This window comes from Leptonychotes weddellii, chromosome 1 (assembly GCF_054177405.1).
Source record: "Leptonychotes weddellii isolate Sample4059 chromosome 1, ASM5417740v2, whole genome shotgun sequence".
Classification (NCBI taxonomy): domain Eukaryota; kingdom Metazoa; phylum Chordata; class Mammalia; order Carnivora; family Phocidae; genus Leptonychotes; species Leptonychotes weddellii.
This window is the reverse complement of record NC_138369.1, coordinates 153228987-153256616: the sequence shown is the minus strand read 5'-3', so window position 1 is coordinate 153256616 and position 27630 is coordinate 153228987. Positions and strand designations below refer to the sequence as shown.

The window sequence follows — 27630 nt, the reverse complement described above, 5'->3', positions numbered from 1 at the left end:
CCATTTCATTCATAGAAAGTTTGTGTTATTGGCCTTACACTTGGTATTCTGGGGGGGGCTTCTCAAAATGTCCTGAGAATCACTGTTGCAATTTTCCTCAGTGTGTTCTTTCCAGCCTCCTAAATGAATGGATCGTAATTTTGCTATTATATTTTCAGTTATGTTTTAGTTTCTCCACTTTCATTGGAATGCTCATATCTCAATAGGATGTTATAAATCTTTGGTCTGCTATCATTTTTCCAGATGTTGCTTTATGACTTCTCACTTTAGTTTCATAGAGGAGTTATTTCCTTACACTTTTTAAGAATGTAAATCTAGTATCTCTAATTATTTTTCCTTTATTTGATTAATTTTCAGCAGCTTTTCCTACAAGTCTATAACACTTCTTTTCTCTTGTTTTTCAAAATATATTCTACATTTTGGATTTTTTAAAGTATTTTTTCTGCTTATCTTTGATAAAATATAGGGCCAAACAGACCCAATCTTTGCCAAGGAAGAAATAATGGGACTATTCCTCTGCTATTCCCACTCTTCATCTGGTGCTTATAGCATCCAGCTCTCCAATCTACAGCCTGAGATGGATGAATACATCTCTTAACATAAAGCCTGACACCTTTAGTACCTTTATTCAGGACAAATCTCCTAGACTGGGGTGCTATTGCTTCACTAAGGTCTGCCTTTTAGATATTTTAATTTGAAAATATATTGCTCTATGGCTCCTTCAGATTTTGTTTTTGGTTATAAATTTTATGTGGTGGAGCAATAACTCCAGAAGAAAACCATGGCCAGCAGTACCTATTCAACATTCTGACAGACTGAATGTAAGTGAGGAAGTCTCAGAAAGCTTTTGGAAGGTATAGACTGATAAGTATGAAAGTGTACTTTATTTCTAGTTGTCCAGGTTTTATAGTAGGTAAAAAAAAACTAGGGCATCTCTAAACTAGCAAGCAGCAATCTGCTAGGAAGATTTGAGGCTTTGTAGTTAATTCCAGGCAAACCACTCTTGCCTGATCGCCAGTGTAACATCTGTGAGTCACTAGTTATGTTACTTGCTTTTACCCAGTGAAAAGTCTCAGATTTTAGAAATAGGGTGGCCATAGTCTTAGTTTTCACTGATTTAATTGTATCATTTTCATTTGTGCTATTTTTCCTGACAAATAGATATTTTACCGGGATATTAAGAGAGAGCACACTAAGAACACATAAAAATATCTCGCAATCCATTGATTAAGCTTCAGTTCCTGAAAATTTCACTGACTGTAGGATTCTTGTAGCATTTGCCTATGTCACTTTCTTTATTTTATATTAGCTGACAAAATTTCAGCTGTATTAGCGTTCCAAAAAATATGCAGCACCAATATTTCTAAATAGTTAATTTAGGAAATAACTTTCAAAGTGGGCTCAAAAGCTGAAAGATCTATTTAAACAAAGTTTATACCAGAGGTATCTATTTAGAGAAAATGCATTAATCATGAGCCAATTACCAAGCTTTTTTTAAGCCAGACTTAAAATTGAAGTGCCCATGAAAATCAATTTATTGGAAATGACATCTAAAATATTCTGCAATAATCCCGATCAGCTTCTATTCAATATTTTTAAATATTTTTCAATATAATGACTGTTCATGCCCTTTAAAAGACAGCAATAAATTTAACTCACTGTTTTGTTCACTGATATATTCCCACAGGCTAGAAATGTGCTCAGTAGATATTTGGTGAGAGAATAATTCTACAGACCACATGGGTTGATTACATGACAAACTCATTCTAGGTTATTGGTAGATAAGAGTGATTTGCTGGCTGATTGATGAACCTAAGTTTCTTTGGGGGAGACCTAAAGTGGACACCATTTTCATAGTAATACTAAGGCATTATTTGCCTTTTTGTCACCATGCTAGCATTTACACTGATGGTCCAAAAGCAATGGTGGGTGAAATTTCTGGCAATGACATCAAACTATCCACATAGTCACTGTATTCTTCAAAGTCATCCACTTGCAGGAAAATAAAATGCCAGTTTCACTTTTGAAATGTCTGCTAAAATATTGTCATTAATTTTATTCAATTTAGTACACATCTTCTAAAATATTTTATATGATAAAATGGGAAGAATACATTAAATACATATTTTTTTTCTTTGTATCACCATCGTTCTTGAAACAACGGACAAACAGATCTGTTATTTGGATTTGGTATTATGGGAGATAGTAAATTAAAATACAGCAATAATATCAATATGTGTCAACATTAATGAAAAGAATATATAGGACAATATCCAATTACAAAAAAAAAAGAATATGGTATATGCTAACGATAAAATTTCATGTAAATCATCTTATTTTTTTAAAGATTTATCTATTTATTTTAGAGAGAGATAGAGCATGTGAGTGGTGGGGAGGGACAGAGGGAAAGAATCTTCAAACAGACTCCCCACTGAGCATGGAGCCACCTCACAACCCATGAGATCACAACCTGAGCCCAAGCCAAGAGTCAGACACTTAACCGACCGCGCCACCCAAGCAACCCCATGTAAATCATTTTGAATATATGGTTAACCACATAGAAGAAGGCTCTTTGTGATTTTTTTTTTTTTAATTTAGAAACAAGTTAAGCTCTACAATAGGAGTCTGCTTAGTATTTATTTATTTAGTAAATATTTAGCAATAAATGCAGATTATAGAACAGAGTGTGTTATGCCAGTAATTCAACACAGAATCAGGGGGAAAATATCTGAAAGAGTTTATAGAAATAACTGGAGTACTTACTCTGTGTGGTTAGATTTAGGGTGATTTTTTGTTTGTTTGTTTGTTTGTTTGTTTTTATCTGTATTCCCTGATTTATTTTTAATATAACGAATGACTTAGTCTTAGGTAATAACTATGTAGGGTGAACAGAAGCGTACATATTCAAAGAATTTCAGTGTCTGGTCTCCTCAATCTCATGAATCCTCGCCAGTTGAGGAGAGGATATGGCAGCAAAAATTTTTAAGACTTTTTTGGTAGATTTGATGGACTCACTGAAAATCTTAATTGGACTCTGCATTTTTGGATTTCATTTTAATCACATGATTAGCTAATGTTTTAACTGGCAAAAACAATTTTCCTTCATTTCCTAGGAGAGTAGTCATCAAATATATTAATGAATGGAAGAATGGAACTCATAAAGACAGATCAGCTAATCAACCAGTAGGAGTTTTCTTAATGCTTATTAGGTGTTCATTACTTTGCCAGGAAAACATTGTTTTTCTGAAATCCGAGAGGAGGCATGTCCTAAGGTTGCTGAAAATTACTTGTGGTGCTAAGTGTTTCACAGAATACAATATGAAAAGATGTCAAACAGCTCCTTCTCCCTGATGAACATCCTGTTTTAAAGGTAATGTGATCTGCAATGATTATTTTCCTTAAGTTGTACATTGGCGTGCATTAAATAATTTCTGTCAATTGGTAAAATAACCTCTATAACTTTAGTATTTCTAAGGAAAATGCATTATTCCATAGAAGAACCATGTTGTTTAAGGGACATTTGTTCAGATATACTGTCTCCTCCTTAGATGAGTCTAGCTATGTTCTGAAAAGAGGGATAAGGCAGTGATTATACTCCTCAAACCAAATCATGAGAAATACATTCAGGCAATGGACAGCATGACTGAAACTGAGGTGGCCTCATTGTTATATTTATGGCCAACCATCCAAATCCAACAGATTTTCCAAATTATTCCAAAATATTATGGATATTTTTCAAATGGGTCTGGAATCATTACATTAGAGCAATGTAAGTGTGAAGAAGGGACAACATAAAACTTCTCCCTTGTCCTTTATTCCCTAAAAAACATAGAGTTAGTATGGAGTGGTTAAAATTATTTATTTTTTTTTTCTTAAAGATTTTATTTATTTATTTGAGAGAGAGAGAATGAGAGACAGAGAACATGAGAGAGAGGAGGGTCAGAGGGAGAAACAGACTCCCCGCCGAGCAGGGAGCCTGATGCGGGACTCGATCCTGGGACTCCAGGATCATGACCTGAGCCAAAGGCAGTCGCTTAACCAACTGAGCCACCCAGGTGCCCCGGAGTGGTTAAAATTATAGTATCTGTTTCTGCCTTCATCCTAGAAACTGTGCACCTGTGACTGTGATCTAGTTTGGGTGATTAAGAGCTGGCTTGAGTCAGAAAGGTTAAGACAGACAAATATATATATATATATTTAAGATTTTGTTTATTTGACAGAGAGAGACACAGCGAGAGAGGGAACACAAGCAGGGAGAGTGGGAGAGGGAGAAGCAGGCTTCCCGCTGGGCAGGGAGCCTGATGCAGGGCTCAATCCCAGGACCCTGGGATCATGACCCGAGCCGAAGGCAGACACTCAACCGACTGAGCCACCCAGGCGACCCCAGACAAATATATTTTTATGGCAAGTAGTACTTTCCTACCAAGAGGCAAGGAAAAACCTGAATGACAAATAAAACTTTCAGCAATTATATGAACTATAACCCTTCACAGTCAGAAACTACAATGACAAGCTTTCATATCCCGAGGGCTTGTCTCACTCAAGAGGAAGGTAGTGAGCAGACATTTAAAAATTAGAGTTCAGCTAATTAGATGACCACCATTTGTCTAATTACGGGGCACATCTTGAGAGCAATGGATATAGAAATGGGAACATAAGAAAGGTGATTTTTCCTATTTAAGGGTAAACTTATCATTTGAGAAAAATACATTCTCAAGAAAAACAAAACTATAAAGTTGCAATGTGGTTGCAAGAACAACGTTTAAGAAATTAAGAATGCTTTTAAATATCAATGCTGACCATTGGAACATCTACAACTAGTAAGGAGTACATAGTACAAGTAGACAGGATATAGAACAAGAGGATTTTTAAAAAATCATTTGTTGTCTTAGAGTTCTGGAGACTAGAAGTCCAAAATCAAGGAGTCAGCAGGGCTGTGCTCCTACCAGAGACACCAAGGGAGAATGTGGCCCAAGGCTCTCTGTTAGTTTCTGGTAATTCCTTGACTATGGCAGCAAAACACGTTGTTCTCCCTGTGTGCACGAGTGTCTCTTCACATGGTGTTATTTTATGAGTACACCAGAGGTCATTGGATTAGGGACCTACCCTGCTCGAGAATGGCTTCATCTAAAACTGACTAATTATACTGCAACAACTGATTTCCAAATAAGGTCACATTCCGAGGTACTAAGGGTTAAAACATCCAGCCATGAATTTATGAGAGGGTCATAATTCAACCCACAACAAACTCATGGGGTTGTTGTAATCATAAAATGCTAACACATAAATAGCTATACATTTATATAGGAGAACATTGGCATGTGGAAGGCATCAAGCTGAATATATGAGCAGGCCTTTACTTTTCACAGAGAACCAGAAATCAGTTATGGTATCCAAGCAATGAAACATTAGGAGACAAACATCTGTTTCTCTTAATCTCTATGAAAATTATCCTAATCTGCCTCACCATTTTTTTTTTTTACTTATACTACACCTCTTGCTACCTCACTACTTTTATCTACACAGAGTTTCCTATACAAAAAACAATGAGAGTGATATTTTTAAAACTTAAGTCAAATCATGACCATTCCACTACTTAAATTCATGCAATGGTTCTTGCCACTCTAAGAAAAAAATCAGGTTTCCCACCATGTTCTACAGGCCCTTCATGAATGGTCCTTACATTACATCACCCACTTTATCTCAGATTTTTGCTAAAAGCATACTAACTTCATCTCTGTGACTCAAAAATGCTCTTGTTAATTCAAGGACTTCTCAGCTGCAACTTTATGTGCATATTTTTATTTCAGTCTTTGCACAGCTGACTTTTCAAATCTCAGATTTCGGTTCAAATGTCCAATCTAATAAGCATTGTTCCTAGAGTCATAGAATTAGCAATAGATAACATCTATAGACTGCTTATCATTACTCTAGTAGCTCTGCATGCTCTATTTTAATTGAATCTCAGTACAACACTATAGGTTACATGCTCTTATTGTCATTTTACTGATGATGAAGCTGAGGCTTCATTAGATTATTAACTTAACCAAGTTCCGTGGTAGCCCCTGTACTCAAACTCAGATTTTCTGAAGCAAAGCTTGTGTTGTATTAATGACTATTGGATACTAACTCTTAGTTATAAGAAGAAAGTTAATTTGGTATTTTCTCATTGAAGAAGATGTCAGAGATTCTGAAAAACTGGTACAGAATTTGCAAATCATAGAAGTTTAGGGCCTTTAAGCGTAGGAGTAGACAATTTTATATACCTCAGTAATTTTAAAGGTATTTTATTTAAAAGAATGCAATAAAATCTATAATTATATCCTTGAGCATCAAGAAAAAGTTTTCATTGGTATATTCTCTCCATTAAGGCATAAAATAATGCAATCAATTTTAGAAAAATGTTACGTTAAAATAAATGCTAAATTTGGTGCTTAAAGGAAAATGTTCAGATAACTTGATAGTTACTCCATTCCCTGATTTTTTTTAAAAAAAGGAGTGAATAAAGTGTTTGCCAGTTCACGCTCAAACTCACTTTCTTAAATGTGTTTTCCTCTAAAATCATTCACATGACATAGCTCACAAGATAGCTTCTTGTGAGAAATACAAATGTTAGGAAGAGGAAATCCAGATCCAGATTCAACATTTGCAACTGAAAGTAATGCAAGTGTTTTTTGTTTTGTTTTTTTAAGGCATAGTAATGTCATTAACATTTGACTCTATTTAATGTTTCTAAAATAATACACATTGAGATAACAATTTGTCCTACAATATATAGTAAAGACAGATACCTAATTATGGTTAATATAGAAGCAGAATTTTAAAGTACTATTTAACACAAGTGTGTAGGAAACATAATGAAAGACATATTCTTTGCTAATTAGGAAAGAACTTATTTTAAGACTTTACCTTCCTAACATAACCTGCTTAGGTTCTAAGAGTCAGAACTCACCCCACAGTATGCAATTTTAACCACATCAAAGATCTTTAAAATTTATAGCCAGAACATATTGATAAAACTGACTAAATTTTTATAAACCTAGTTCCCCAATTTCATAGGAATCTAAGGTAAATGAGGAAAAGTGCATTTACATTTGTTTTCCTTCTAATAAAATTGTTATTTAATTTTATTTCAGAGCTTATCCTCTTATCTTTGAGAGTATAGATTATTAAAACATATTTTATTTTGCCACATTTGTAAAGTAATGTCAAAGTATGGTTCTTTCTAAGGAACAGAATCATTAGAAGGGATGTTTGGTCCTATAGAAATTTCCTGGTAACTTTCCTACTAGACATAATCATAGCCTTGGTTTTTTTAGAAATATGTATTTCTTTCATTGTTGTTATTGCCATTTGGCAGTACTTAGAAAACCTACAAAGCTCTTGTCTTTCCAAATAAGTACTGACAGTGTAAAGATAGATCTATACCAGTTCAGATTGCTATTGTTATTGGCACAGCTGAAATAGTAATATCCTGAGTTTTCAACTGAAGTAATAAGCTTACGAATATATTTATGACTAGAGATTCCATTGTCAATTTTATTTTATCTTAGTCCTTCTCAGCAACCTTATTATAATAGGGTAGCAGTGACCTTTATTTAGATTAAAGTCATCAGGGAGTTGAAGCTTGCAACAATTTTACAATCTTTTAAAATGGGAAATCTTCCTTTTATTGAAAAGCCCCATGGGCAAATCATGGAAAACAAATGCAATTCTGAAAACTATTTCATTGATGGGATTTTAATGACAATGTGTGATGTCTATTTGAAGGGAGTTAATCAGCATATCTACTCAGTTTGAGAAAGTCAGAGGGGAAGAGCACAAGAGACAGCACCCATAGCAGACGGTCCAGCTTTCAATTCCAGAAAGGGTCATAAGGGACCAAAAGGAATGAGGTTGTGAAAATGGCAATGTCAAAATGGAAAATAAAGGACTTTCCTTAATGGCATGCAATACCATCCTTCCTGATCAAGTAGACAAGAAGCGGGTTATAAAGTAAACTAAATTCTGAGATGTCCTCTATTTCCTCCACAATCTCTTCATCAGTGCTGGAATCCTTATAAAAATTGGTACAGAAGACCTTGGTGGACAGTCATGCCCACACTTTGCAACGTGAAATTTATCCACCTCTGTATTTCCTTCTTGGTGAGGACTAGGGAAGTACAACTGAATAAAACTAAGCATAGCATCAGTGTTTTTATAGATAAATGACATACGGAGTACTTTCTGAACCGGATGCTGCCAATTAGGAAAAAAAAAAAATATCATGGCCTGTAGATTTGTCTAAACTGAAACTTTTTTATGAAATAACCACGGATTAATCAAATTTAAACATCTCAAATAGGGAGCAGCATACTATTATCTTTCAGATGTTTCAAAGAAAATTATCAAATGATAATTCACCCATTCAGAACTAGAGTGCAGCTTCTTCATCATGGCTGAAATTTAAGGAGGAAAATTTAGCCTCATAATTATATTTAGAAATATATTTACATTCTATAATTACCATTAATTAGTTCCTCTTCTAACAGCAATTGATGGCAAGATGAGCCCAATTAGAATACAGTGGTTGTCAGAAGAGTAACTTATTATGGATAATCCACAGTGTGGATATTATAGCGTCAGAAACAAATTTTATTAAATATTGTTAAGTGATGCTGTCTACTGCAGGCAAAAGATCCACTTCAGTGAGTGGAAAATCATTCATAGTCTTCTGTCAGTGTCTTTGTTATCAATGTTTAGTTTAGAAAAAAAGCAAAGGTCTAGCTTGTCAAGAGGCAGTTTTATTTTCTGAGGCAAATCACTTAACCTCTTTAAACTCAAACATCCTTATAAAATACAAGGGTTGTCTAGTTGAACTCTGCAGCTGTGCCAGTTACTAAGGATTCAGAAAGAAATAAATCAGACTTTGCCCTCATGCTGTTCATAGACTGCCGAATGGCAGAGATGTAGACATTTGCGATCCACTGTATGGTCTCAGCTAAATAGTGTAAGCAAAGAGTTGTGAGAGGGAAGAGGTGTAATGATGCAGAGCGTGTGACCTAAGTGCTTCCCAATAAAAAAAGGATTGGTGATATTTTTGCCACTAATGACAAATTTGATGCAAATTGGATACACATTTCAAAACTTACACAGTGAAAATCTGAAATAGCTCTTGTCAGCAACAGTCTTCTCAAATATACACACTTTGTATTCTAGATATGACCATTATGCCGTATCTTTACAGACATAGCGTGTATGTAGTAGTACTCTCTGTTAAAGAGTTGGTGAGTCTTATTTTAGTAGATGTTTGATAATTAGGGAGTGAAACCATTATACAGCTAGCTCTTAAAATGACTTTACTATTGTGCTTAAAAAAATCTGGCCTTTGTCAAGTATTTCCAGTTTAAAAAATATAGAAAATGTGTTTATACGATTAAAAGAATATAAAAAAAAAAAAACAGTTAAGTCAGTTCTTAAATGGTGGGCATGATTTGAACTTGTAGAACGGAAGTAAAATGTGATCCAAAAGGGAATTGTGAAGCACAGCTAGCAACAGTATGAATGAATATAAAAAAGCATTGATTTTGTACTGAGCCTGTGGCTGTCAAAGAATCATGTAAGTGAATCTTTGAAACCAAGACGTGTTGCCCCCACCAAAATAATTTCATAAATTATAATTAAACAGGGGTTATATTGTACCCTAAACCACAAGTACACAAACATATCAAATACTGTACCCTAAAACCTAAAATTATACCCTAAACCACAACTACACAAACATATCAAATACTGTAATTCAAGGCCTCATTAACTCAAGAGCTTCTAATAAAAGTTTTAAGTATTTTCTTTCCAGCATCACCAGCTCCACAAGCAAGTTTAAATGTAAGTAATTAACACCATGGTAGGTTTAAGTTTGATGTGGTGAAGATGATAGAACATGTAAACATTGGGTGGGTGTTAGCATTAGCAGTGTTGATTAAAAAATAACTTTAATTTTTACCTCTTTTGAAATACTGCCAGACATCATCCCAACTACTATGTTGGTGATCTGATATACAACCGAAAAGGCACCTATTTGTTCTCTAGATGAAAAAAAGAAATTGTAATTGGACCCAAAGAACTAAAGCTCCTCATCAGAATTGCGTTCTTCAGACCAAGAAGGCAAGCATCTCTTCATCCTCATTTAGTGCCTGCTTTTCATGTCAAGTGTACCTTTGACATAATCTCTGACAAAAGAATGAAAAGATTTTAATGAGGATAATCCCTGTAGGGTTTAGCTTTGTGAAATACGGCTACTTGCTCTCACCTATTCAAATTGAGCATGCACTGCAGTCTGCCTCTGTGCCAAGGGATGATATATATTTGGCAGAAGAAATCACACAAAACCATAACAACCTAAACTCAGGCCCAAAGACAGGAAGTTTATTGCAGTTGGTGGGGAGAGGTGAAACACTAGAAAGGACAGGTGTTTTAGAAAACAGTCTCCACGATGGACTCTGAAAAACAAACTGAGGGTTCTAGAGGGGTTGGAGGGTGGGAGGATGGGTTAGCCTGGTGGTGGGTATTGAGGAGGGCACGTTCTGCATGGAGCACTGGGTGTTATGCACAAACAATGAATCATGGAACACTACATCTAAAACTAATGATGTAATGTATGGGGATTAACATAAGAATAAAAAAATTTTAAAAAGAAAAAAAATTTAAAAAAAAGAAAAGAAAACAGTCTCCAAAGCAGCAGTCAGGCCAGAATATGATAACCTCCCTGCTGAAGGCCATAAAAATCAAGAAAGCACCCTCTATGCCCAGCCAAGGCAGAGGGACCTGCCAAAATCTGCAGACAAGCGGGTTTGGTGCTCTGTGCAGATTTATTCAGCAGACCTTAGAAAATAAAAATAGTGACTAGAAGAGAACGGTTGTGTACATATGACACAATTTTAGCACTGATCATTACAAGTTAGAGATAGAGGGACTAAACACTTTTATTTTTAAAGATTTTATGTATTTATTTGAGAGAGAGAGAGAGAGAGCAGAGTGAGAGAGAGGGAGAGGAGAGAGCAGGGGTGAGGAGCAGAGGCCGAGGGAGAAACAGACTCCCCGCCGAGCAGGGAGCCCGCCTGATGCGGGGCTCGATCCCAGGACCCTGGGACCATGACCTGAGCCGAAGGCAGATGCTTAACTGACTGAGCCACCCAGGCGCCCCTAAACACTTTTTGGTACACCTATCAGCGAGTGATTAATCTATTTGGGGACCTGCAGTAAATAATTCATACAAAAACATAGTAATTCAAAATTAAGAAATTAAAAAGAGAGTCAGGACAAAGAAACAACTCTCCAGTTTAAACTTCTACTTCAGGCCAGGCATTCTAGGAATCCGTCTCTATCTGTGTATACATATATTGATTACACGTGTACAACTGTGTGTGTGCATATGCAGACATGTAAATACAAATGTAACAGGCAACTGAGGAGTACAATCCATGCACGGCATATCCATGTACATACATGTGTATATGTGTATATATATGGCATATGTATGTATATACACACACACAGGTGTATCTGTGCTCATCGTAGCCATACTGTCTTATTTTAAGACAGGAACAACCAGAATATATATTAAAGAAGAATCAACTGTTATCTCAGATTCTCACAACCAATAAAATACTGATTTTTTCACATCTCCTAACTTATATTGCTTCACCATCATTTAGCAAACTTGCTTATTTTTCATGACTTGCAATTGTCTATGGGCTTTTCCTATCTCCCCTGGAGTCAGGAACGGTAAATTCCTTAAGTATCACTTAATCTTACTCACCTCGGCATCCCACGTGTCTTGCTTGATTGTCTGGGAAGAGTGGGCTCTGGCAAATTCTTCTCGTAGCCCAAGTTGGTCAAATTCCTGAAACACAAAAAGAACTTCCCTGTTGTATTAGTTTCCTAGGGCTGCCTGTAACACAGTACCACAAACTGATTGGCTTAAAACACAGAATTTTATTTTCTCCGGAGCCTAGAAGTCTGAAAGCAGGTGTCAGCAGAGCCTTGCTCCCCCTGAAGGCTCTAGAGAAGAATATTCCTTGCCTCTTCCAGCTTCTAGTCACTCCGGGCATTCCTCAGTTTGTGGTAGCATCACTAATCTCTGCTTCCATCTTCACATGGCCTTTTTCCTTGTGTATCTGTGTCCTTTCCTGTTCTTATAAGGACACATGTCATTGTATTTAAGGTCACTCTAAATCCATGATTTAATCTCCAGATAAGGTCACATTCTGAGGTTTCAGGTGAGCATGAATTTGAGGAAGACACTACACCTGTAACCAGACATTCCTATTTAAAAGTCAGTAAGGGCATCATTTCTTCATCCAACAAATATTTATCGAGCTTACTATGAATCAGGTGAGGGAAAATACCAGTGAACCCGAAAGGCAGTCCTCCTCTCTCAAGGTGCTGCTCACTTTTTACTGGAGTGGAGAGAGGAACAGCAAATATAGATAGAAAGGCAGAAGGATGGATACACCTACACGGAGGTATACAGATAGAAACAGATATAGCAAAAGAAGTATAACTAGAGCAGAGAGGTGACAAGTGCAGAAGAAAAATAGAGGAGGATAAGGAAAATGAACATTACATCATGAAGGTTCTACTTCTTGGATTTGTGTTAGCAGAGTCTACACGAACCTTTAAGTCACATTTTGAAACAGATACAGTCTATTTAACCTAGTATTACCGTAACTTCAATGGCTCCTCAAAATGAATTCTCTCATTCTCAGAGGACCCTTTTGTATAGTGGTAAATATCTGATAGAGTTATAATCTTTAATATTTATTTTTGAGGAAAGAAAGATTTCAGCATGGTATTTTTAATGGTCTTCCATGAAAACTAATAGATAGAAGGTTTTTAAAGAAATGTAGTTCAAGGGGCGCATGGGTGGCTCAGATGTTAAGCGTCTGCCTTCGGCTCAGGTCATGGTCCTAGGGTCCTGGGATCGAACCCCACATTGGGCTCCTTGCTCAGTGGGGAGCCTGCTTCTTCCTCTCCCACTCCCTCCGCCCCCGCTCGTGCTCCCTTTCTTACTGTGTCTCTGTCAAATAAATAAATAAAATCTTAAAAAAAAAAAAAAGAAATGTAGTTCAAAAAGAGAGGAATCACTAAGAGTGGTAGAGACAAATCACATATTTGCCTTATAATAACTATGATGTTGAGATTCAGCTTCCTTACTTAGAAATGGGTACAGAATGAATCCTTCAATAGATGGTTCTGAGAGTTAAATGAGATAGTGTCTGCGGGGTGGTCACCTCGCACATTATCTGGAACATGGTAGGTTTTAAACAAATGTTAGTTGAATCTGAATACCTTTTTACTCTTTCTCTTAATATTTTTCATAAAAATGTAATACAATCTTTGTTATCATCATATAGATATTGGCTGTTTTGTTGTAATTGAATTGAATGTATGTCTTTGCCTAAAAATAAGAATTTTTATTAAGAAAACCTGAAAGAGTTCAGAAAAGTAGCATTCTCTGTTAAAGTGTACTTTTTACCCTCTCTTTTAAATTATTTTAACCTATTGAATTCAAATCTTCCTTTTAACTATCTAATGGTATTCCTCTATGAGTTAAACATATTACAAGTTAAATTATTTTAATGCAGTAGGAAGTTTTATCATATCTCCAGGAAATTAATTCACCATACAAATGTCATGCACTGCCTCTTCTGATAGTTGCAACAAATGGATACTGAGTAACATCCTCAGTAGTGCCCCCATACTATGATAAGTAGCTTGTTTATGAATAATGTGGGTAATCAGAAGAAACAGCTACATTAATTTGAAGATGGGGGATGGTGCCATTCTACCTTTAAAAGTGTGTCAGTCTTTTAGACTGAAAAACTGCTTTTGATTAAGAGTGAATATTTCTCTCTCATCTCAACCGCTTTTGCTCTAATCAAACCGATGCCAATTCTTTTATTTTTAATTCAAGTCTAGGTATTCCTCTACTTACTGTCATGAGATTTAGATGAAGTATCTGTTCCTTTTGACAGAACGAACCTGTAAGAGTACTTTCCTTAGTTTGTCATGCAGTATTTAATAATTCCCTCCTTGAATTTAGAGTTTCTTGAAATGGGCTGAAATCTAAAAATATTTCTGGCAGAAGCAGTTATACAAGACATCTTAATTATTATGTTTCCAAGGAAATGACAGGCTATGTAAGGGAAGCTGACATGTCTCCCTGCAGCTATGTGCTTTTTATATTGGAACTTGAGGCTGTTATAAATTACCTAGGCCTGAGACTGGCATGAGCATAAAGCCTCAGATACAAACCAGCTGCCACATCATGAAGCTGGTGTTAACCCGATTTCCCCCTTTTTGCCTTGTGGTACAGTGACCAAATATAACACTTCCTGGAGCATACAGATTTCTAAAAGGGCAGTAAAAGCATTTCACTGTCTCATTTTCCTTATTTTCTTGAACCCTTGCTCTTTATTGTCTGCCCACTGTTGGAATCATTCCTGAGGATCAAATTGAAGAGGAGGATGGAATAATCTGGAGGTGAAGAGGTTGGGATCTGAAGAGTGCAGGAGGCTGGCAGTTGTTTTGTAGGGCTGATGCTCTTGACAACTACTGTTTGATTTGAGTCCCTGCCTACTCTGCTGAATGCCATGTTTCCACATCAGGAAAGGAACTTGATCTTTGCACCTGCTGCCTCCCCGTCGGAGGGGAGGGGAGAAGCATGTGGGCCATCTTTAAGTTAAGCAGCTGATAGAACAGCACTGCACAGTAAACAGAACAGGGCAAACATGTTAAGCTATTTCCTGTTGGGAAGGTCTTTTGAATTGTATTGCCATACTCTTTTAGCTTGCTTCTTGAATTTGGGCCACTTCACTAAGTATTATTCCATTGCTAAAATCCTCAGCCAAGTCCAAGTCCTGCTGCTAACAATTGAAAAGGCAGTAATTAGCAAAATTGTCATTCTCCAAATTCAGGGAAGTATCAAATGGGGCCTGCTTAACTTTGTGTTATTAAGCCTCTAGGATTATATGACTGATCTATTTCATTCATAAAATGAAAATAATGCTATGTATTTTTTACAAATATGTTTGTAAAATGCTTTGTTATCTATTGAGAGAAAACACTGTAACATTATAAATGCTAGAAGGCTTTGGAGATATCAGGAAATAGGAAATGGGCTAGAGCCTGGTTTGGGATCTAATACTTCTTTTCTATATTGCCTTGGATATGTTTTAATGTCTGTTTTTCACCAAAAAACAAACAAACAAACAAAAACATAAAACAAACAGACCAAAAATCCAGACATGGTATGCCCTGCCAACTTCTTTCAGCAGTTGCAAAAATCAAATGAGAGGAAAAATGTGACAGTGGTTGAAAGATTGTTCAGTACTATAAAAATGTACATTTTTATCAGCATTTCATGGGCTTTCTTTTATTGTTAGAAATTGCTCTGGGAACCCAAATCAGCATGGATGCATTGATGAAATAATGAGTGGTGTGATTTTGGTAACAAGTGCCTACTTGATAAATCTAGTGGAGAAGGACCTTCATTCACAATAGGGCATCTTGTCAGTCTCTCATTACAAATAAAATCCAGTGAAATCCATCAGGATACTGACAGAAGTTGTCAATAGGGGCTCCTGTTAATAGACAGCTGAGTCTGATTGATGAGTTTATAGAAGTCCAGCCTCTACACTGCTTCTTTATTAGTTATTCCAGAAGATTTTCCAAAGAATTTATATTTAACCTCATTTATATATTATTTTCATAGGTAGTTCATCTTAGCATCAACCTTAGACATAAGGGATATTATTTTCAAATAAGATCATTTACAAAAATTATACAAATATGGCATTATAATCAAGAATACTTCTTTGCATTCATGTTAAATTTTTTCCATTATGTAGACTATTTAGTTTTGTACCCAAGACAGACAATTTCAAGATGATTTCAATATTACCAATAATTTATGCACTTACTAGAATTAAATATTCTCATTGCTAATTATAATACAGGTAATAAAAATCTTGGATTATAAAAATAAGGAAAAATTACTATGTAGTATCATTTTAAAATATATTTAACTAGTCAATTCTTGATGGAGAGATAATAAAACATATCCAGTATAAATATTTCTATCATTTTTTGAGGAAAAAAAATATTAATTACCAGGCAGATTGCAAGTTTTGAAACTGGGTATCAATTTCAAAATTCAGCTCTTCACTCTTGCCACTCACTTGTAGCAAAGTTACCAGTCACCTTTTCTGAGCCAATGCACCTAGTCCCCAGTTGTTGTGGGTGCTAAAGGCTAATGGCTCGCAGACTCCCCCATCTTGGGAAAGTTGTCCTTGGCAAAATAGAACCTGCCTCATCTGATAGGTTTTGCCCACCCAGGGGAAGCCCACAGCCGAGGACTGACTGAAAGGGGAACACAAAATCTCAGTCCACTCACCTGAAGATGGGATCAACTCTGTGTTACAATTCATGCAATTTAGATTTCAACTGAGACCACATCCTTGCAAAGGTCTCCACTATGTCATCCTGCTTTCTTTCATTGATAAATCTTGTGCTCCCAAATATTTGTCTCAGTTTCTGCTTTTAGGGAACCCATTCTAAGACAGTTGTTGGTACCAGGAATGGCCCTACGAAGCAGACTCTAGGGATTCCGGAGTTTGTTCTCTCTCCAGCTAGGAAACAATGAGAATCCTGGCACTCCATTGTTGGATATTGATGTTTCTTAACATACTATAGAATGCAATTGCTAAGGTATTTACCTATGGTGAACTGGGGGAGAGAAAGGAGATGAACTGGCTTATCTCTGATAATAGAGAGTATAGAGCAAATGACAGTATAAATATAGACTGTTAAACTGGGTGCCTATCATGGAAGATTTTATTTTTATTTTTTTTTAAGATTTTATAAGCTTAAGCAATTAAATACCAGTTAAAAGAAAAGTGTGAGAGCCGGGGGACCTCCGTGGAAGCATTTAAAGTAATATTCATAGAATATAGCCTGAAGGCAACTAAAATGTGGACCATGATCAAGACCCAATCCTAAGAGTAGCAGAAATGCAGAAAATTTTAAAATCACAGATTTGGCAAGTGTCCAAGTATCCAGGACCTTGATAAGGAAGGAATGGGAACCTTGGGATTGGAGAGATTTTCCTGAGCCTTTTAGGTTATAGAAATGGCCAAACCCTTCTCATTAGGAAAAAGCACTCTCCCTTCTCGAAGATTATTGTAAAACTTCATATGAGAGACGTGTCTAACCAAATGCTTTCCTGCTTAGGATATGCTCCTACGTGTCCTTCTGGTCACCAAACTAATTACTAGCATGGCCTAACTGGGGAAGAACTGAGCCAGTATGGAAAGAAAGGTATTATAAACTCTGCAAGCCATAGGTTCTGGCTAGTAGGTACAGGAACCAAGAGCATATGCCTAGGAGTGGATCATGAGGTTTCTTGGAACAAGGGTGGCATAATATAAAATTGAATATGTGAGAGTTTGTCAATAAGGGGACCTTCTTTATGAAACAAGATTTAGCACCCTGGCAAGAGCCCCAAATTCAAATTACTAGAATGCTCATGGTTTGATTTTTGAGAGTGTCAACCCCCCTTCATTACCTACAATTGGAATCCATGAAACCCTGGTAATACTTCAGAGTTAGGTCTTTGACTGATCCGCTTCCAATCTGATATGTCATCTCTGTGACATATTTCACCTTATGCATATCTGTATCAGAGGATTCTCACCTGCACACCTCTCTTCTATTAGCAAGAATGCTGGCTTTAACATGGTAAAAATGAATGCATTGTTTATACTTATGAGCCAGGCATTGCAATATCATCTTATAATGGCTGCCAATGGTCCAATGTCCACAGTTCTTTTATGGTTCCCAAGTTTGCTTTAGAACCTGCTTGACAGATCCCATGGGATCAGGGACTGCTGCTAACACTATCACTACCATGTGATCTGTTTATTATCCTCTGCTAAGAATGATTATCCCTTATATTCAACTGAGCTGGTGCCTCCTCCAAACTATCTGATGTCTCTGGATCTTAATTATAAGCAATATTGTTAAGAGAACTTTCTTTCTTGCTCAGGCAATAACAATAGCTCTCCGAACAAAGCCTCAGCTAATATCATAAGCTGGAAGAATTATTCCTCGTTTTGAGGCTGGTTAATACTCCATTTCATTCCTCTGCATGCTATGCCCAAAGCCAAGCACCTGGAGAGATTATACATCAAACAGTATAAAAACTGTGATATGGAAGCCTGTAGGTAGATACCATGGGCAGGTTAATAATTAGGTTTATTCTGAAATAGATATTCTTTCATTATTTTTCAATATTATGCTGAATGTATTCAATATTTTAAGAATGGAAAGAACTCAATATGTATAAGTAAAAACTATATTTATAAATAAATTTAATTATTAATTCCTAATTGATTCAAAGAAAATATCATGAAAAAATTAGTAAAACATTTCACACTTTTCTGTGATACCTGATTATTCCCATTTGGGGGTGTGTGTGTGTGTGTGTATGTGGATGTATTTATTGTAGCTGAAGCATTTCCATTTTCTTTTTGCTGGTTAAATAAAGAATTGCTTATAAAACCTACCATTAAATGGCACTGTATTGTAATCCATCCCCTTGATGTTTTAAAAACGTTTATATATAGTCACCGTAGGCAGTTACCAGTCTGTTCTACCCAATCAGCAGGCTCAGGATTAAATGGCTTGCAAAAGATGTAAAAGATGTAAAAGAAAATAGGAAATCTAAAAGGCAATATTTCTTTTCTCTACAGTTGCTCATGTATCCAGCCCAATTATTTTTTATAAATGTTCCCCGTTGTTGAATTTTTTTATTAGAAAAGTGTAAATTGGGTGCCTGGGTGGCTCAGTCGTTAAGCATCTGCCTTCGGCTCAGGTCATGATCCCAGGGTCCTGGGATCGAGTCCCACATCGGGCTCCCTGCTCGGCCGGGAGCCTGCTTCTCCCTCTCCCACTCCCCCTGCTTGTGTTCCTGCTCTCGCTATCTCTCTCTCTGTCAAATAAATAAATAAAATCTTTAAAAAAAAGTGTAAATTATTTAAGGAATATAAATTACCCAGAAGTGTATTAGTGATTCAATAAACACAATGACTTTTATTTACATATGCAAAAAATATATTAAATGAGAATTTGCTTGAGTAATTGTAAGGTGAAGTCACCTTCCGCATTTTTAGAGTATTGTTAAAGCTTCTGGTTCAGCAGCTATTATTGTTACAGTCATTCATCTTTTCCTCACTACAGTTTTACTCTTCATCAATAAGGGACTGAATATAGTTTCCCCAAAACAATACTGAATTCTAATACTTTGGTTTATAAAATCTATATAGGAATAAGCAGGAAAAAATTTTAAGTAAACTTTTCTATGAAAATATAACACACATAAAGAGTACACAAATAACAAGTGTACATATACATGAAACTAATACACCCAGTTAACCTCCAAACATGATAGAAAACAGACAATTACCTATATCTCAAAAGTTTCTCATGTACACCCTCCAATGACCTTGTTTCCTGTGTTGTTGATTTTAGCCATGGTGACAGGTGTGAGGTGATATCTCATTGTGGTTTTGATTTGCATTTCCCTGATGATGAGTGATGTTGAGCATCTTTTCATGTGTCTGTTGATCATCTGTGTGTCTTCTTTGGAAAATGTCTATTCATGTCTTCTACTCATTTTTTAATTGGACTATTTGTTGGCTTTTGAGTTTGATAAGTTCTTTATATATTTTGGATACTAACCCTTATCAGATATATCACTTGCAAATATCTTCCCCCATTCTGTAGGTTGCTTTCAGTTTTATTGATTAGTTTCTTCACGGTGCAGAAGCTTTTTATTTTGATGAAGTCCCAATAGTTTATTTTTGCTTTTATTTCCCTTGCCTCAAGAGACATCCAGAAAGAAGGTGCTACTATGAATGTCAAAGAGGTTATTGCCTATGTTCTCCTCTAGGATTTCGATGGTTTCCTGCCTCCCATTTAGGTCTTTCATCGCTTTTGAATTTATTTTTGTGTATGGTGTAGGAAAGTGGTCCAGTCTCATCTGCATGTTGCTGTCCTGTTTTCCCAACACCATTTTTTGAAGAGACTGTCTTTTTCCCACTGGATATTCTTTCTCGCTTTGATGAAGAATAATTGGCCATATGGTTGTGGGTTTATTTCTGGGTTTTTATATTGTTCTATTGATCTATGGGTCTATATTTGTGCCAGTACCATACTGTTTTGATCACTACAGTTTTTCAGGTACACTAATAGGTATTTACCCAAAGAATAGAAAAATACTGGGGCACCTGGGTGGCTCAGTTGGTTAAGCGACTGCCTTCGGCTCAGGTCGTGATCCTGGAGTCCCTGGATCGAGTCCCGCATCGGGCTCCCTGCTCGGCAGGGAGTCTGCTTCTCCCTCTCCCGCTCCTCCCTCTTGTGCTCTCTCTCTCTCACTCTCTCTCTCAAATAAATAAATAAAATCTTTAAAAAAAAAAGAATAGAAAAATACTAATTCAAAGGGATATGTGCACCCCAATGTTTATAGCAGTATTATCTACAATAGCCAAATATGGAAACCACCCAAGTGTCCATTGACTGATGAGTGGATAAATAAGATGTGGTGTGTGTGTGTGTGTGTGTGTGTGTATTATTCAGCTATAAAAATGAACTTTTGCCATTTACAATGATATAGATGGAGCTAGAGAATATTATGCTAAGCAAAATAAGTCAGTCAGAGAAAGGCAAATACCATATGATTTCACTCATATTTGGAATTTAAGAAACAAAACAAGTGAGCAGAGGGAAAGAAAAAAAAAAGAGGCAAACCAGGAAAGAGTCTTAACCATAGAGAACAAACTGATGGTTTCCAAGGGGGAAGTGGGTTGGGAATGGGTTAAATAAGTGATGGGGATTAAGGAGTGCACTTATCATGATGAGCACTCGGTGTTGTATGGAAGTGTTGAATCACTATATTGTATACCTGAAACTAATATTATACTGTATATTAACTAACTGAAATTTAAATTAAAACTTAAAAAATATATTTAAAAATAAGGACATGTCATGTTCTCTAAAATTATTTCATAGCATTGGTTATACTTTTGGGAAGGAAGGCTTTTATTACCTATGAATTAAGTTATATCATCTCCTTTTGTATTGCAAGATTCTGCAGTAACTAATTTTACCTTACCTATCTCCTAATTATACAACAGAAACCTTCCCTATGAGAGGAGTAAATCTACAAAATGTTATCAATATCTATCAAAGGTCACATCAGCTATGTCTGTGCTCTTTTTCACGTCCAAATGTCCTCATATATCTTCTATGCCAATAAAAATATATCATTTCTTAAAGATTTATTTCATTTCTTAAAAATTTTCCCCAATTCCTCAATGTATCATCTTCTTCCATCTACAAACTACTTTGTCTTTCTCTGAATTCCTAGGGAATTTACACTTTACTGTACTTGGAAGTTGCTTGGTCCCACCTTTTAATTTTTCTTAGATAATTCCTTTATACTTATTTTTAAAACTAGATCAAAACCCCTAAGATTTCCAAATCATTTTTTTACATACCACACATCATACAGAGCTGATGATGAATATATGAAAAAGAGGATGAGACTATGTTTATGAAAATATGATCATGAAACTTTGAACAGCAAATTGCATTATTGTTCTCAACTGTTCAGTCTTCCTTGTCTATAGGTGGATAATACAATCCTGCTCCCATTGACTTCAATCATTAATTCCTTTTGCACAATTATCTTGTGTTAGCTAATGGGATGTGTATGCCACATCCAAGCAGACATTTTAGAGGCATTGCAAGTTTCCACCTCCTGTTTTGTTCCTATGCCCTGTGCTATAGGAAGAACATGTGCTAGAAAGCTCTGTCCATTGAGGCAGTAAAATGTGAAGGTATATTGTGCAGACATCAACCTGGACTGCATCCCAAAGCAAAGTCATAGCAAACAAAACTTCAATGAGAAATAGCGATTTGATGTTGTAAATCACCAAGAATTTTAGATTGTTTATTTTATAGCATGACCCAACAATATCTAATAGACTCAACTCCACCATTTAGAAGACATGAATAGGCACTTTTCCAAAAGAGACATCCAGATGGCTAACAGACACATGAAAAGATGTTCAACATCACTCATCATTAAGGAAATACAAATCAAAACCACGATGAGATACCACCTCACACCTGTCAGGATGGCTAAAATTAACAACACAAGAAACAACAGGTATTGGCAAGGATGCAGAGAAGGGGAAACCATTTGCACTTATAGTGGGAATGCAAGCTGGTACAGCCACTCCGGAAAACAAGATAGAGATTCCTCAAAATCTTAAAAATAGAAATACCCTACCATCCAGCAATTACACAACTAAGTATTTACCCAAAGGATACAAAAATACAGATTTGAAGGGATACATGCACCCCGATGTTTATAGCAGTATTATCAACAATAGCCAAACTATGGAGAGAGCCCAAATGTCCATCTACTGATGAATAGATAAAGAAGATGTGGTATAAATATACAATGGAATATTAGCCATCAAAAAGAATGAAATCTTGCCCTTTGCAATGACATGGTTGGAGCTAGAGTGATTAAACTAAATGAAGTAAGTCAGTCAGAGAAAGACAAATACCATATGATCTCATATGTGGAATAAGAAAGATAACAGGTGAACATATGGAAAAGGGGAAAAGAAGAAAAGGAGAGAGGGAAAACAAGCCATAGGAGACTCTTAATCATAGGAAACAAACTGAGGGTTGCTGGAGAAAGGTAGGTGGGGGATGAGCTAAATGGGTAATGGATGTTAAGGGAGGGCATCTGTTATGATGAGAACTGGGTGTATTATGTAAGTAATAAATCACTGAATTCTACTCCAGAAACCAATATTGCGCTGTATGTTAACTACCTAAAATTAGAAGATAGCAGGAGGGGAAGAATGAAGGGGGGGGATATCGGAGGGGCAGATGAACCATAAGAGGTGATGGACTCTGAAAAACAAACTGAGGGTTCTAGAGGGGAGGGGAGTGGGAGGTTGGGTTAGCCTGGTGATGGGTATTGAGGAGGGCACGTTCTGCATGGAGCACTGGGTGTTATGCACAAACAATGAATCATGGAACACTACATCTAAAACTAATGATGTAATGTATGGAGATTAACATAACAATAAAAAAACATTAAAAAAAAGTCCTTGAAGAAAACATAACTTTTTAAACTGCATTTTCTTCATCTGTATATAAGATAAAGCAAGTTCATCCTAATGTACTTAGGAATTGTCATGAAAAGCATCAAGTGAGATTTTTAAAAGTGTAGTGACTCTTTTGATTTAGTTTTTGACATAATGATTTAGTTTTGAAATATGTAAAATTCTTAAAGTAGTTTATGCACTGAAGCAAATGTTTTAATAGGTTTAAAGATAAAACATAAATTATAAGAAACTATACAACTCATTTATTATTTAGATGGTATTGAGAACCCAATAATATTATCTTAATTTGACTTAAATTTTTGTTTGAAGGTTCAAGGAAATTTCAGATTATGAATTCAAACCCAATTTTCAGTTATGTATCTTATTCCTTTATTCTATTGACTCTGTCTCTTCCAGAGTAATAGATACTAAATTGTGTATGAGAGGCAATCTTGGCCATTGTTAATGACATATCTTGAATCACTTTGTCCTCACAGTCTGCTTAGAGTTTTCTACAGAAAAATGCCCCAAATAAAATATAATAATTAGGAGAATTAGAGATTTAAGCATGTGTTTTTCATTATATTTAGCTTTTTAATATACACTTTCATAGCACTTGGCTAGTAAAACACTATGATCAAGAAAATTATAAGATTTACCAAATTCTATCACACCAATTTTAAAAAGTAGCAATACAGTAATAAATGAGAACCCTATAAAGGTCAAATCTGTTTCTTAATGGCAGAAATTTTCAAAAGTATGGTGGTGAGCAAACTGATATAATTTATTATTAACTTCCATAGAAGCTTCCTTTCTTCAATATTTAGATTTTTTAATTACATATTAAATATGATTTGCACTGTTAGCTCAGATTACGCCGACATCTTTGGTGGTATTTATTCAAGAGATGACCTATTACACATTTTTGTAAATAACCAGTTGATCCCCATGATTTTTTTTTATCTTAAGCAGCTTAAAAATCTAAGGCCAAGAAGAAAGCATTATTAAAAGAATCTTTTCCTAGCAAAATAAGGATATCACACTTAACAAAAGCAAGGTTGTGCCACATTATTTTAATCATGAGGTTGAAATTCTAACAATTTGTAAACAAAACAATTATATCAATTTACAAATTAATGTAACATTTTAAAATTTCCCCAGAAAGTGATTATACCTAATGTAGCTATCTCTATTTATTCTTGTCAGCAAGGAGTACATGACCCACTAAGTATACATTAAGTAGGGATAGTGCACTTGATGTAGAAAGAATGAGAGATAAATATTCCTTTTATCATTATAGATACAATTTAATAATCCTCCTAAAATCAATTCTTATTTTGAATCTGTTAGAAATTCATAAAGTTTTAGCAATATTAATCATTCAGTAAGACTGATATATAATCTTTTAGTTCACTTTACCTGCATCATTTAGCTCACTTTACATGACAACCAGAAGAAATAAAATTTAATGTCCCTGTATATATGGAGTATGACAAAGATTCTTTGCTTGACCAAACTTTAGTCAGGCCCCTGAACCTTCTCTTTGGCAAATCTATCTGTTCATTTCCTTGTAAAATCTAGTTTTAGCAAGAACCCTGCTAAAAGTCAGGTTAATCAGAACTCCTCACTTTCCACATCTGTTACTCTGGCTACCTGAGCAAGTTCCTCATCCTCCACATCTCCCAGGTGATGTCTGATCACTCTGGCCTGTCCTCAACAAGAATCCTCTTAGGTCAGCTTAGCCAGAATCTCCCTCCCTTAGCCAGATGTCTCCTAATTTTCCTTTCACTGACCACGCTCTACCCTGCTCCTTAGCTATAAACACCCACTGGCTTATGCTGTATTTGGCATTGAGCCCAATCTCTCTCGCCCACTATAATATCTCATTACAGAGGTTCCTATACATATTGCAATGATCCTGAATAAAATCTGCCTTACTATCTTTAACAAGTGTCATTGAAAACGCTTTTCTTCAACAAGTTTATGAAATACATATATACATACATATAATTGATATATCTATTATAAAATTATTCCATGTTAAGAATTAAGAATATTATCTTGCCCATTCTGAAAAAGAATAATAGATCAAATGAGTCATTAATTTAATGACAAATATCAATTAAGCACCTTCTATAATGAGGCACTGTACTGAGTTTATTAACAAAGATTCATCAATTAATGAAACTAATAAAGAGCTCTTTGAAGCAATATTCCTCATAGAATGTTTTATTTGACCACCTGTAATTCTTCATGAAAATATATATGAAAAGTCACATAATACACCTACTATGTATATACTTCAGTTTTAGATTCTCAAGAATACAGGTGATTCAAAGATGTACTAAAGGTTCAGAAACACTATGGTAACTTTGAAAACTCAGAGAAGCTGATTCATAAAATAAAAGAATGACTCTAGTTATCTACATTAGAACATCATCCTCGTGATTGTAATACAAGTAATCAATAGAATACACTTGATTATTAAGATTTTTTAATTTACTTTTAAGTAATCTCTACACCCAACATGGGGCTCAAACTCAAAACCCCAAGATGAAGTCACATGCTCTACCAACTGAGGCAGCCAGGCGCCCCTACAGAGCAACTTTTAAACTTTCCTTTTGGACCAAGGTCTAGGCCTTTGAGGATTCAAGCAGCCCTGGAAGGCCTGTGAACAGCAGATTCCAAAGGTCCAGAGATCTAGCCCTTCCTTCTCAGACACAATGTCAAATACATAAAATCTCCTGTCATGTTACATTTTATATTTTGAAATAAGGAAACATTCAAATACTCTTAAGGCATTTACTTATTAGAACGTTCTCTGCCAAGATTTCACGTTAGCTTAAAATTCAGATCAGTCTTTACCTTTCTGTAGTGAGCTCTCCACCTCAGTGTATTACAGAAAAACACCTTCTCCAGCAATCAGTGTTACCAGCCACCACCCAGTGAGCCCCATGGTCAGCCTCTTTGTTCCCTAGGTGAACCAACTAGAATTTAATACTGCTCTGCTACAAAAGTCCGAACTCAAACTCATTGGAAAAGGAGTAAAACTTCTGCAAAGTGCACTTTAAGAAGAGGTACATTTTTGCTTATGAAAAGAAACCCATGAGTCCTCTAAGAATAATATAAGGGAGGTTTTATACTTAAGCACATGATTTGGAGTGAAGAATTCGCATGTTGCTCTGCTGGTCCAGGCTGTTGACACTCTTCTTGTTCCTCCTGTGGGCCCCCTTCATCAAGTATCACAAAGCCGGGGCGCCTGGGTGGCTCAGTTGTTAAGCGTCTGCCTTCGGCTCAGGTCATGATCCCGGTGTCCTGGGATCGAGCCCTGCATCGGGCTCCCTGCTCGGTGGGAAGCCTGCTTCTCTCTCTCACTCTCCCACTCCCCCTGCTTGTGTTCCCTCTCTCACTGTGTCTCTCTCTGTCAAAAAAAATAAATAAAATCTTTAAAAAAAAAAATCCTCAAAAAAAAAAAAAAAGTATCACAAAGCCTTCGGATCTGGCATACAGAATGTCCACCATCCTCTGCAATAGAGAGTTGTTTTTGCCCTCGTTCTCTTGGCAAATCAATTCAATGTTCCTTAGTTTTCCAAAGTCAAAATCTCTCTTTCTTCAAGTCTTCAATGGTAAGTGTCAATACATTGACCTGCTGCATCAATTCACCACTTCATCATCCCCGTTCATCATCCCTGTTGCCCACACCAAGTTTCTTTTGCACCACACCCAGGCCAGTCTTAGGGGTTGCAGTGGTTCTGTGTGCTGCAATGGGTCTCTGTGGAGCTGCACTGCTAGAGTCGAGAGTCTTTGGTTTGTTCAGAGCTGGAGCAACAAGAGAGGGAGCAACTGTCCTTCCTTGACCTTGTCTGGCAGCTACAGGGTCATAGTCTTTTCCATCAGAGTTTGCATCAGAAAACTTCTTGAACCATGGAAGGAATTCAAAATTGTCCTGAAACTTCCCTTTTACTAATTTGTCCACAGGAATTATTTTGTCAACACCCATTCTCTTAAAATCTGCTTGTAGCATTTTGAAGTTCTGGATGTATTCGTCTTCAAGGCAATGGAGCCAGGGAGCAGCATGTCCATAAACTGACAGTAGGCAGCCCCTGAACACAACTGCTCAACCTTTGTCAGATTCAGCTGCCGAGAGACTCATTGATCCAGGTCAGCAAGTCATGTCGACTCAGGTTGTGGCCAGTGACTGATGATGAGTATACGTTGGTTCACTGCCATCTTGAGCTCTCAAAAGGACCACATCCATTTCCCCGACCGCTTCGGTTCAGTCTGGTTTAAACTGTCAGATCTTGTCTACCAACACACGTGATGATCTCACACGCACTTCCCTTCCCTTCCCCATTGCACACCAACCTACCTGAAAGTGAGTGGCTTTAAAGATCAAAAGTTT

General features: G+C 36.2%; 1 pseudogene; it reads right to left on the bottom strand.

The window, feature by feature from the left end:
- Positions 1 to 1900: 1900 nt before the first annotated feature.
- On the bottom strand, positions 1901 to 27448 carry LOC102737235 (microtubule-associated protein RP/EB family member 1-like; annotated as a pseudogene).
- Positions 27449 to 27630: the final 182 nt, after the last annotated feature.